Source organism: Papaver somniferum, chromosome 9, assembly GCF_003573695.1.
Source record: "Papaver somniferum cultivar HN1 chromosome 9, ASM357369v1, whole genome shotgun sequence".
In the NCBI taxonomy this organism is placed as follows: domain Eukaryota; kingdom Viridiplantae; phylum Streptophyta; class Magnoliopsida; order Ranunculales; family Papaveraceae; genus Papaver; species Papaver somniferum.
In genome coordinates, this window is record NC_039366.1 from 46,852,970 (window position 1) to 46,866,882 (window position 13,913).

Below are 13,913 nucleotides of genomic sequence, written 5' to 3' on the forward strand. Positions count from 1 at the left end.
AACAGGAATGGTGGCGTGAGCCAAGTCCGCGAACTGGCGGAAGTTCTCGTCCCGAGAAATTTTGCTGGAGTTTGTGAACTCCGTCCGGGAACTTAAGTCCGCAAACCCATTCCACAAACTTGAGTAGGTTATATCTAAAAACGATGTTTGTGAACTTATTCTTATATAAACTAAGGAAGGCAAATTGCAAACCGTGGCTATATAGTTCATGAACTGATTCGATTGAATCAAATCGTTTTTACTTCAATTATGTCTTGTGTAGTTACATAATATTTTCTTGCAATTGAACAACTCTCTAACTAGTTCATTTGAGTCACTTGAACTAGTTATGGTGAAGAAGAATATGGTTCATATGAAAGTGATCATATGGCTAACCATTTGGTTGACTATTGTTGAACCAACAAATGTACAAGTTTGGGTATGGTTACACAAGCCTAGAAACGTGCATTTCACTTGTGTGTAACAAGCTAGTTTTCGATCTAACGATTGAAAGATATTAGCTTGAATCTAATCAGGTTTTCTTCTGATGGTGAATATTGAATGCTTTGTTACCAAGCTAACATTGATTGCAAACCCTGATTTGAAAGACTATATAAGGGAGAACTCTAGCAACTGGGAAATCTAATCCCCACACCTTCTGTGTGATACTAGTTGTGCTAAGCTAGAGTCAATTCTCCTTTAACCTTTGGTTTCTTCTTCTAAACCAGATTAACGACTTAAAGACTTCATTGGGATTGTGAAGCCAGACTTATACTACTTTCTTGTAGTAGTGTGATCTGATCTTGTTGTTTCTATCGTATGAGTACAACTGTAAAATTGGCTTGAGATTGATATCTACGATAGGCAAGATATAAAAGAAATCACAAACACTTCGTCTCATCGTTTGTGATTCCGCAATATCTTTTTTCGCTGCGTCGATTAAGATTATTGTGAGGTGATTGATGATACTAGGTTGTTCTTCGGGAATATAAGTCTAGTTTATCAATTGGTTCTTGTTCACCTTGATTTATCAAAATACGGAACAAAACTCGTAGGTATATTCGTGGGAGACGGATTTATCTATTACCGTAGCCATTTCTGTGTGATACAGATTTGTTTATTAAAGTCTTCGACTTTGGGTCGTAGCAACTCTTAGTTGTGGGTGAGATCAGCTAAGGGAATCAAGTACGTAGCATCCTGCTGGGATCAGAGACGTAGGAGCATAATTGTACCTTGGATTAGTGTGAGATTGATTGGGGTTCAATTACAGTCCATACCGAAGTTAATTTGGAGTAGGCTAGTGTCTGTAGCGGCTTAATGCAGTGTGTGTTCAATCTGGGCTAGGTCCCAGGGTTTTTCTGTATTTGCGGTTTCCTCGTTAATAAAATTCTGGTGTCTGTGTTATTTATTTTCCGCATTATATTTTGTTATATAATTGAAATATCACAGGTTGTGCGTTGTTCAATCAATTAGAATATCCGACCTTTTGGTTGTTGATTTAAATTGATTGACACTTGGATATTGGTCTTTGGTACCATCCAAGTTATCTCTCTAGTATTTGATAAAGACTCACATTGCTTGAGTTTATATCAAATCGTGAGATATAAACTCTTTGATATACTTTTTATCTAGATTGAATCTGACTGTCTAGTTGATTCTCTAGAAAGTATATTGGAGTTTGTCCATACAGATTGCTAAGCGAAATATTGGGTGTGGTTGTTGTACCCCCACTTTTTCAATTGGTATTAGAGCAGGCAAACACGTTCAATACCTTACAAGTCTGTGTTTGTAGAAATCTGATTCTATGGACAGAGATGCTATCTCAATAAACATACCACCAGTCTTCGATGGCTCTAATTACTTGATTGCTATGCGAGCTTTTCTTCAAGCACGTGATTTTCAATCATGGGTATATGTTGTTAATGGCTATAATGCTCCCGTCGTGGCAGATGGAGATGTAAACGTTCCCAATGATATTGGTGAATACACCCCTGCCGAGATAAATGCTGCAAAGCAAAATTCTGACGTTTTGAATGCCATTATACATGCTATTACCCCAAATCTTCAGCACCATGTGTCAAATTGCACGAGGTCTAAAGATGTGTGGGATATCTTAGAAACCGTATTCGAAGGTAACTCCAGTGAAAAAGAAGCTAGGCTTCAAAACTTTAATTCCGATTGGGAAAACCTTCGTATGGCAGATGAAGATACATTTGATGAATTTAATCACTGAGTGTCTAAAATTGTTAATGCATCTTTCGCATTGGGTAAGACTATTCCTGAAAAGGACATTGTGATGAAGATTCTCAGATCGCTGCCATCTAGATACGACTCTAAGAAGCATGCCATCGTTGAGGGAAATAACCTTGATAACCTCTCCAAAAATACGCTGGTTGGGAAGCTTAAGATCTTTGATCACGAACATTCATCCAAAACTAAGGATGTTGCGTTCAAAGCACAAAAGGACACTAAATTACTTGATAAGAGTAAAAAAGTGTATATCTCTGAAGATGATTACTCTGAGACAGATTCATCAGATGAAGATCTTGACAAGTCAGTCTCGATGATTACAAGACAGTTTAGGGATCTTCTGTTGAAGAGAAATAAACGGTTCTCCATAGATAAGCCTAAAGCATCAGTTAAACCTCATAATCATATTCCTCCTAAAAATAGGGAAACAGATGAAACTGATGATGAGGATATGCCTCAGTGCTTTAAGTGTAAGGGATTTGGTCATTTTGCAAACGAGTGCCCAAATCGTAGAAAATACACCGGGAACAAAGGTATGGCTGCAACTCTTGATAAAATGTCTGACAATTATGATTCTAGTGAAGACGAGAAATCAAGTGTTGCACTTCTTGGTGAAAATATTGATTTTGATAACTGTAGCAATACATACATCAATCTCGATATTCTTTCAGAAGAGAACCCAATTAATCTGGAAGAAAAAATTGACCAATTTCTTGGAAACTCTCTTTGTAATGTTTCAGGTTCCACCATGTGTCTAGTTGCGTGCACATCTCAGAAGCCTGACTTTTATTCCAGTTTGAGGTGCTCGTATTGTTCTCTAAAGGGTCATGAACTTTCAAAGTGTTACAAGTACAAACACCAATTGAGGCACGTCAACAAAATTCAACGAAGAGCAAATCAATTATCAAATAAGCTTAAACTTGCTCAGAAGACCGCTGAGGTATGTAGGATTTTATCTTCGTCTAAGAAGTTAGTTTCCAAGGATAAACCAAGACCATTAGAGAAGAAAGTATGGTCGGGTCGTTTTGATAGACAGAGGTCTGTGGATTCCTCTCAAAAGGAAAATGGTGGAGAAATTGTTGTTCACCACAACGCAACTTGATTGTGCTGTTTTGGAAATCTTGTCTCACGTGACTGATCAAAAGAGACAATGATTTTGTACCTCTCAGGCTTTAGGAAAAGTTTTTTTCTTCTTGCTTAGTTTTGTTCTTCCTTGTCTATCAACAAAAGAGGGTTATTATCGACAATTCTACTCTTTATAGGGTTGTGAGTTGGACGTGTACGAACCTGTTTAAAGGTTTCAAAACCCTACATTCCTTTTTCCTTCTTCAAAACCTCTTTTCATCTCAAGACTACTTGTTGAGTTCAATTTGTGATTTCCTCTCACAAACCCATACGCTATGGATACTCCAAGCATGATGTCTTCTGATGGAAAAGATGTTAATATGATTGTTAATCCATCAATCATGAACGAAAAAGAAAAATCTCCGTTATCTCCTACCTTGAAAAGAAAGAGAAGGAATGTGAGGAAGCCAACAACCGTTCCTTCAAACTCTCAGAAGTTTTCTGATATGCTTGAAGTGTTGAAGGAGATGCGAAAGAATATTCAACAAATAAAGGCTTTTGTGTATAAGACTCATGAGATTCAGAAGGCCCTGGTTCGATATCATCAGCCAAGAAGGTTTATTGATATAAACTCCTACCTTAATGAACCTTATGTCCCAATGGTTGTTGACGACAAGGAGTTCGGGGACGATAAATAATTCTTCAAAGGTCTTATCGCCTAGTAAATCTTCTATTTTCTTGTTTTATTTAGGAGAATAACTAGAGTTTGGAATATCCATTATTGTGATTACACATAGCTATGTCCAACGTTTTCATCTTCATGTGTTTTAGATTTATTGGTTTAAATTCTAAATTTGTTTGGAAGATGATTTTTGCAGTATTAATCTTTATGATTTTATATATTGCAATATTGTTATGGGATATGTGTGTTTACGTCCGTGAACTATGATTGTCCCATACCTTGTCAAAAGTAAAGTCTTTCGTATGTTGATATGCATGTATTGATAAAAGAATGAATAGAATTTTGACAAATACAAAAGTTAAGCCTATTATGTCAATTATTGATGGAAGATAGGTTAAAATCTTTTGTTTGCAAGGATTATGTCTATTGAATGTCGTTATGCGAATAATGATGGAAAAATAGTTAGAATCCTTGTGTATTCCGCAGTATTGATCTTCCCTGATCCATATTTTATGTATTATTGTGGGCTCCGCAAAGTGTCTTATGTTGAGCATTAAATTGGCCAAGTTGATTATTTTTATGATTAGCTTAGTTGTTATTCCGCGAGATACTTTATGTCGAGCAAATTCAACTAAATTAATCATCTTGTTTGGTTACTTAGTTGTTGCTCCGTATGTTTTCTTATGATGAGCATGACCAATTAAATTGATTACTTTTGTGATTAGTTTGGTTGTGTATTTCGATTAGATTAATTATGGGTTCTCTTGTGATTAATCTAATTGTATTTTTTTTTGAGTCTCCATAAGTTCACTTATGTTGAGCATCTTTCGATTAAATTAATCATGGGTTCTCTTGTGGTTAATTTAATTGAGTTTTTTGGATTCAAATTCATACTTGTATGTGATTTTTTATGTCCAAAGAAATCCTTCTTTTCTTTCGAAATTAAGGTCGCTCTTGTTGTTCTTTCGGGAATGACATTTTATGGGGGAGAGTTCTTAATTGAACTTGTGCTTAATTGCCAAATCTTTGTGGGGAGTGCGGTTGTGGAATATTATATAGGTTATCTTGTATCTTTATAAACTCCTTGATGAATGCATTTAGCTTCGGCTTTATGATTGCATCTACACAAAATTCTGGTGTCTGTGTTATTTCTTTTCCGCATTATATTTTATGTAATTGAAATAATACAGGTTGCGCGTTAAGATCATCAACTTCTCTAATCCAACTTTTGGTTGTTGATTGTAGTTGATTGATCCTTGGATATTGGTCTTTGGTACCGTCCAAGTTATCTCTCTTTGATAAAGACTCGCAGATTTCTATTTGCTTGAGTAAAGATCAAATCGAGAGATTGAGATATAAACTCTTTGATATATCTTTTCATTGATTGAGTCTGACTGTCTAGTTGATTCTAATAAAAAGTATATTGGAGTTTGTCCATACAGATTTCTAAGCGAAATATTGGATGGTGTTGTTAGACCCCCGCTTTTTCACTAGGGTTTATCTTCTCCTCTTTAGTGCGACTACAAAAGTGATTTTCGTCTGAAATCTGAGAGTGACGAAATTCGATAGTGTAATTGTATTATGATGGTTAGTGAAAAAGTGGGGGTACAAAAACCACATCCAATATTTCGCTTAGCAATTTGTATGGACAAACTCCAATATACTATCTAGAGAATCAACTAGACAGTCAGACTCAATCTAGATAAAAAAAATTATATCAAAGAGTTTATATCTCAATCTCTCGATTTGATATATACTCAAGCAAATAGAAATCTGTGAGTCTTTATCAAATACTAGAGAGATAACTTGGATGGTACCAAAGACCAATATCCAAGTGTCAATCAATTTAAATCAACAACCAAAAGGTCGGATATTCTAATTGATTGAACAACGCACAACCTGTGATATTTCAATTATATAACAAAAAATAATGCGGAAAAGAAATAACACAGACACCAGAATTTTGTTGACGAAGAAACCGCAAATGCAGAAAAACCCCGAGACCTAGTCCAGATTGAACACACACTGTATTAAGCCGCTACAAACACTAGCCTACTCCAAATTAACTTCGGTATGGACTGTAGTTGAACCCCAATCAATCTCACACTGATCCAAGGTACAGTTATCCTCTTACGTCTCTGATCCCAGCAGGATGCTACGTACTTGATTCCCTTAGCTGATCTCACCCACAACTAAGAGTTGCTACGACCCAAAGTCAAAGACTTTAATAAAAAAATCTGTATCACACAGAAAAGTCTACGGTAATAGATAAATTCGTCTCCCACGAATATACCTACGAGTTTTGTTCCGTCTTTTGATAAATCAAGGTGAACAGGAACCAAATGATAAACCGGACTTATATTCCCGAAGAACAGCCTAGTATTATCAATCACCTCACAATAATCTTAATCGACGCAGCGAAAAAAGATATTGCGGAATCACAAACGATGAGACTAAGTGTTTGTGATTTCTTTTATATCTTGCCTATCGGAGATATCAATCTCAAGCCAATTATTACAATTGTACTCGTACAATAGAAACAGCAAGATCAGATCGCACAACTACAAGAAAGTAGTATCGGTCTGACTTCACAATCCCAATGAAGTCTTTAAGTCGTTAACCTGGTTTAGAAGAAGAAACCAAAGGTTAAAGGAGAATCGACTCTAACTTAGCACAACTAGTATCACACAGAAGGTGTGGGGATTAGATTTCCCAGTTGCTAGAGTTCTCCCTTATATAGTCTTTCAAATCAGGGTTTACAATTAATGTTAGATTGGTAACAAAGCATTCAATATTCATCGTTAGATGAAAACCTGATTAGATTCAAGCTAATATCTTTCAACCGGAAGATCGAAAACTAGCTTGTTACACACAAATGAAATGCATGTTTCTAGGCTTGTGGAACCGTACCCAAACTTGTACATTTGTTGGTTCAACAATAGTCAACCGAATGGTTAGCCATATGATCACTTTCATATCAACCATATTCTTCTTCACCATAACTAGTTCAAGTGACTCAAATGAACTAGTTAGAGAGTTGTTCAATTGCAAGGAAATCTTAATTAACTACACAAGACACAATTGAAGCAAAAACGATTTGATTCACTCGAATCGGTTCATGAACTATATAGCCACGGTTTGCAATTTTCATTCCTTAGTTATATAAGAATAAGTTCACAAACATCATTTTTTGATATAACCTACTCAAGTTCGTGGACTGGGTTCGCGGACTTAAGTTCCCGGACGGAGTTCACAAACTCCAGCAGAATTTCTCGAGACGAGAACTTCCACCAGTTCGCAGACTGAGTTCGCGGACTTGGCTCACGCCACCATTCCGGTTCTCTTGATCAACAAAGTTCGCAAACTTCGGTTCAAGGAATAAGGAGTTATACATATATGTGTTTCCACAACAATGCTTATATCCTTCAATGGTTATATTATCTAAACTCTCATTTCAATCATTGAAACATTCTTAGAGGAAGTTGATATTCTATAGTTGTTATTCACAAACTATTTTTCGTCAAAGTAAGCAATTTTTAAAGTGATTGAAACTTGTCATGACTTTCGTCACTAGGTAAAGATGAACTTGGCTAAGGCGAAAGCTTACCACCACATATTTCGAGAAATAGATAGACGAGATAAACTCGGCTTGAAATAGCAAATGTGTATAATCTAAGTCTATATAGCAAAACGACTTTTGTCTCAAGATAGGAGATAAATAGACTTTTGAGTGATAGATTAGTTCAAGTCTCCATATACCTTTTAGTCGATGAAGATCCACCGGTTCCTTGAGTAGTCCTTCGTCTTGTATGATGATTGTCGTGGAGTTCTTGAGCTCAACTACACTTTCTATCCTAGTCGGAGACCTTAGCTATAGTAGACTAGAAATCAAGACTTATAGTTTTGATCACTTATATTGACAAACATGCTTGAGATAGCAACGCATGCGAGTTCGACCGAGCAATGCTCTAACAATCTCCCCCTTTGTCAATTTTAGTGACAAAACTATCAATACATATGGAATACAAAAAATAAATTAATTAACTTTTGTAGCTCCTATTCCACATGTCTAATCTTCAACATTACTCGAAATCTTCGTCACTTCCAAGTACTCCAATGATCCCAAAGGTTGTAAGTTCAGCATCATCATTGTTGAAAATCCGTAGTTGTACAATAATATTATCATTACACAGCGTCAAAGTTCAATTGTATCACAACTTCAACAATAATACTATGGTGATATGTATCACTCCCCCTTAGTCAATACTCATCTCACATGGAAACCACTCCCCCTTGCATAATGATCCGAAAACCATATGTTTTGTAGTGTGAACTACATATTAATTCTCCCCCTTTTTGTCAATAAAATTGGGAAACGTACAAGAACGGGATCCTAATGAAATTTCCGAAAGAGACATTTTATGACCAAAAGAAAGAAACACATATCATCTTATTTAGATGCAATCATAAAGCCAAAGCTCCTAGCCTCTTTGTACTATCAACTTTCTAGATAACAACATTCGTAGCTACAAGTTATTTTTTTTCCTAGTTCTACACGACTTGAAGCTCCTTATAGTTAGCTTGTAATAAATGTCTATCAATTCTCTCCCTACACCAACTCTACTTGTATTTAAGAGAACTCTTCCAAAAAAATCCACACCAAAAATGAGATTACCATAAATGGCAACTTCAAAATTAGTTAAGCCGAGACACAAAAACAGAAGTCCATTATACTCTACATTTTCTTTTGAAAGTACATTAAAAATACACTGAGCAAGATACCAGTAGTTGAACTAAATCTTTATCAAATTCTAAACATACAAGTACAACACTATCAATTTTGCGAGCCTTCTTTGAAATGTACGAGGTGAGAAAAAATAGCAAATGTTCGATTTAGCCATTTAGAACAGAAAGGTTACATTCAGGTTACACTTACCATAACCTCGGATCATTGGACAGTTCAAATAGCCGCTCCTCGATGAGCTCATCAGTTGCAGCCTTCTTTTCTATTAAGATGGACACAAAAGTATTCAAGTTCCTGAAAGCACATGAACGTTGAAAATATTAAATTAAAATAAAATACAGCAAGATTACAACTTTGTGATTTATTGTACCAGTAACAATCAATTACGTTATTCTATAACTCCATGTCCTCAAATATTTTTAGTGCTTCTCCTATCATACCGCACCGGACTAAAAGCTCGCCATTTTCTCTGTTGGACAAAAAAGATTAAACGTTTGGTTAGAGAATCTCAAGATATGGATCGTTAATTAATCATACAGCATGCAGGTAAAATGCCAATCATGGGAATAGAGACATATCTCCAAAACTCATTCACATTACACCAAAATAGCTACTCAATTCGTTCAAAGTACACCAAAATATCCACTCAACTAATTGGCACTAAAGTTAACCTACATTCTCCCTTGTAGACCATAAGCTCACTGATCACTTCACCATAGGAATAGGAATAGGAACTAGAAGTACAAAAGCAATATTTAAGAAACTTTATTCAAATAATACAAATCAAAACCATAAGAATATGAATCAAATGAATACAGTTCATCCCAATTTACAAAAAAGTAACTGTTCAATTCCCAATATCAATCAAATCAACAATTACTAAAAGTACACCTGACAGCCTATCATCCAATTCTAAACCCTTACTAATTCATCTCATGTCCAATTCGTGTTCTTGTAAAAACAATTTAAAAAATCTCATGTCCAACTAGTTGTCTACCGACTCAATCCTGGATCCTTTCCGGTTTCATTCCTTACACTCATGTCTTTGTTACCATTAAATTATAAAAGTGATGAACTTAAAAAGAGAAATCAAAAAATCAAAAGGTAAAAGTAATCGCCATCGCTTAAACCCTAGAAATGCAAAAATAGAGATGAAGAAATCGAAGATTTACCATAATCTCCTACTCTGGTTTTTGTCCATCAATCGCCATCGCCAGAGCTCTCTAGTTGTTGGAGAAGAAACTGAAAAAAAATAGATCTAACCTAGAAGGGCATTTTAGGCATTTAGAAAACAAAATTTATTACTTCCACGTGTGTCGTGTGATGGACCAGGAATTAAGTTTTTAGGCGATTAAAAGTTTTTTAGGACTGGATTAGCCAGTAACCGGGTCAGGAAAAACTTGAGTAACCAGTAATTCCTAGATGGGAAAATTACGCTCAGGCCCCGCCCATGGGTAACCCATAATATGAGGCCCTTAATTAAAAGAAGTTTAAATCTAGGCCCCGAAATATTAAAAGACCTTGATACCCTTATGCATATTGTCAAGCCCATAATTAAATAAAATTTAAATCTAGGCCCAAAATTATTAAATCTAGGCCCGAAATTATTAAATTACAGTGTGAATGTGTAAACAGAAGTTACACATGCATATGGCAAGTGTAAGCAGAAGTTATACATATAACATGTGTAATGCAAAGTTACACTTGTATATATATGCAGAAAATAGACATCAAAAAGAAAACATAAAAAAATACATGTATTACTTTAAGATTCATTTATAACAATTTTTTAACATGTGTAACTAGAATCTACACACACATCTGTCTAGCGTAATCGAGAGCTACATATGCGTCTGACTTGTGTATTCAGCGTCAACTCCAATTCCAGCGAGACCAATACCACAAATAAGCAATTAGCTTTTATGAAGTTGTCGTAAGCCTAAAATATAACAACAAGCAATCAGTTTTTATAAGATTAAATGAACAACAACGTATATTCAATTTCACATACATCTAAGTAGTGAAACTAGTAGTTACATATTCATATAGGAATTCAAAACCAGAATCATTAAAGGCAAGAACATAAGCATGATTACCAAGTGTATAATGTTCAAACCCTTGATTTCTGCAGTAAAGCTAAATAGTGTCAACCTCTACAAGTTTCTGTAATGTCCGACGTAAAATGTACTTACTAGTGTAACTTCTGGTTACACATGCATCTTACTAGTGTAACTTTCGGTTATACATGCATCTGAATTGTGTAACTTTCAGTTACATATGTATCATACTAGAGTAACTAAGGGTAGATGCATATTCCATTTGTCATAAACTTGCAACAATACTAGATGACAACTTCAGAAACTAGAAGTTACACATCTAACTAACTAGTAATTCAATTAAAACGTGTATCTATAAGTTACACATCAAATTAGCATGTGTAACTAGTAGCTACACATCCATTTAGCTTGTGTATATAGAAGCTACACATCTAATTAGCATGTGTAACTAATAGTTACACATCCAAAAAAAAGTCAGTTAACTTACACCAACCGATTTTATGAGTGGCTTGGCTTCAAGATCTCTTAAACAACATTTGTTTCTTCGATTGCATTAAAACTGAATTTCACCTGAGGAATTAATGAGTACAATATCAACATCACATAAGACATTGTTGGATATTTAGTTTTAATCCTTAAAACTCTCAGATGATTATAACGTACTAGTAACTCACCATCAATTATATTATTCCGAATGAGAATCTGAAGGAAGACACATACAAGTCTCACAAGTCGGTTGTCCTGCAAAGTAATAAGACAAATAGGTAGCATAATATTAGATTAAAATGAAGTATCTGCAAATAAGAGCCATGAGGCACCACAATATCATGTTAAATTAAAAACAGAAAAAACCTGAGCATTGATTTTCACGCCCTGGGATGGTTTGAGTTCTGTGTGATGCAGATAAGATCCCTAAGGCAATAAATCATGCATTAGTATGGTGAAAAATTGACATGTTGAAGATTATACAATATGAATACAGTTGTAAGATAATTAGGACTATCTAGTTGTAACGTAAAGCAAGATAAGTAAGGTAAGCATTTTCTAATGATCGTGCGGTGAGGTAGTACAGTTCGAATATAGAGATTTTCATTATCCATACACTCTTGACTCACATAAATGTTTAACATCCAATATTAAATTTCCATGTAAAGTAAAACACAAGTGGGGAATGAACAGAATAAGAGTATTCACATGTATCCATAAATCCTTCACTGGATGTGGCAGATTCTCATTCATCTCATTCAAATTGTTAAATCAATTATATAGAATTACGAAAATATATGTGTAATTAGTAGTTACACATGCATATGCCTTATGTAACCGACAGTTGCACATCATATGGCATGTGTAACCGACAGTTTCACATCCAATCGGATTGTGTAAATATCAGTTGCACATCCAATTAGCATGTGTAACTTGCAGTTACACATTCAATTAGTATATCCTCAGGCAAAGTGAGGATCACCACCACTACCAACAACAACATATGACATGATTCAATCTAATAAAAAGAGCAGTATCTTTCTTCATTGATGCTAAATAAACCTGGTATATATTAATCGAAAACCAAATCATGTATAATTAAAAATTCACACATCTCGAAACACTAACTCCTATAGAGATCCAAATCATGTAATTCCCAGAGAAGTACGTGGTTTCAGTAGTTGTTTTCCATATGTCGCATTCAAAAGAGACGGAGACCAACACACAACATGAATTACAAAACCGGAACCACCTAAGAGGTAAGATATACATTTGGAAATATAAAAACTTCATATATATGGAATATATAACAATGTCAGCTACCTCTGAGGTAAGATATACAACATTCACGGGGATATCAAATAGTAAACAAGTGGGAAAGGTGGTTAAGCAAATAAATACTTTAAGCAGATGCAAAAGGGAAAAATGAGTTAAGTGAACAATTTGATCAAATCTACATATACAAGTTGGTATACCGGGTTCAATTCCGTAAACAACATGAACTGTGTAATTTTACCAACCAATCAAAGAAGCAAAAAAAAAAATATTCAAAAACTGACAAAAGGGCATACCAGCAATGTTTCTCAAAGACCTTTATATAAGCCAAAGCAACATTTTTCTTTCCAAATAGTAGAAACATATGTGAAATACCTTTGTAATTAACCTCATGTATCTGCAAGTTGCATTAAATAAAGGTTCAATAAGCACTCAAAAAGAAGATTAAGAACAATAATGGAAAAATATTAACATATCCATATACATCGGGCATGTTTTTTCTATATATATTCATATGAAATTTCATTATACACCTCAACACTAATATTTATAAACCTCTACCTTTAGCTTATTGGAGAATATGAAAGGCGATAGAAACCGTAACTAGTTTCGTTTTCCAGAATGCATACAACATGTGTAATCTGAAAGGCGATAGAAACATTAACTAGTTTCACTTTCATTATAAACCTCATCACTAACAAACCATTTCCATTACTTACCTATATAGACAGAGGCATATGGATTTGCTCGCAGTAGCATTAACTCATCACCTCGATCATCGTTGACAACAAGCCAATCATTTCTGTTGTTTTAAAAACAATTTCTCTAAATTCTCGATCGCCAACTGAAACCTGAATCATTCAAATTGGAGTTATTATACAAAATGACAAGTACTACCTAGGTTTAATCATGAATAAGTTGTTTCCAAGCATTAACAATCTTCAGTTATTGTTACAAATCGAATTTCAGATAAGATTGATGAAGAACCAAAATAGGGAAAAAACTCAATCAAATTCTTTTCCAGAAACTCTAAATCAGTAAATAGATTAGAACATTTTTATCGTGATTTCTCGAATCAATATGAAGATCAGAACGACAAACTTAGTGTTTTCGTGATTAGTTAAATCAAGTTGCTAGTGCTAGGTTTTTAAAACCGTGAAAAATCTTCTGAAAATTCTTTTGGAAATGAAACGAAGAACTTCAAACAAATAACTAAGATTAGAGAGATAAACTTATATTTCCAATCGTTTTTGTTGATGAATCTCTGTATATATTTGCCGATATTGATTCTCAACATGTCTTCCCTGTGTTTCATAAATTTCCTTCAAGAACATGTACTGCTAATACTAACAATTTAGGTTTTTCAATCGAGTTA

The 13,913-nt window shown here is 34.7% G+C and overlaps 1 long non-coding RNA gene across 1 annotated transcript; it reads right to left on the minus strand.

Moving 5' to 3' along the window:
* Positions 1 to 8,726: 8,726 nt before the first annotated feature.
* Positions 8,727 to 9,945, minus strand: LOC113309828. The gene is made up of 3 exons (XR_003340767.1): positions 9,893 to 9,945; positions 9,108 to 9,189; positions 8,727 to 9,014 (listed from the first exon to the last, which is right to left on the minus strand). It is a non-coding gene; the product is annotated as an uncharacterized LOC113309828 (long non-coding RNA).
* Between the last annotated feature and the right edge of the window lie 3,968 nt (positions 9,946 to 13,913).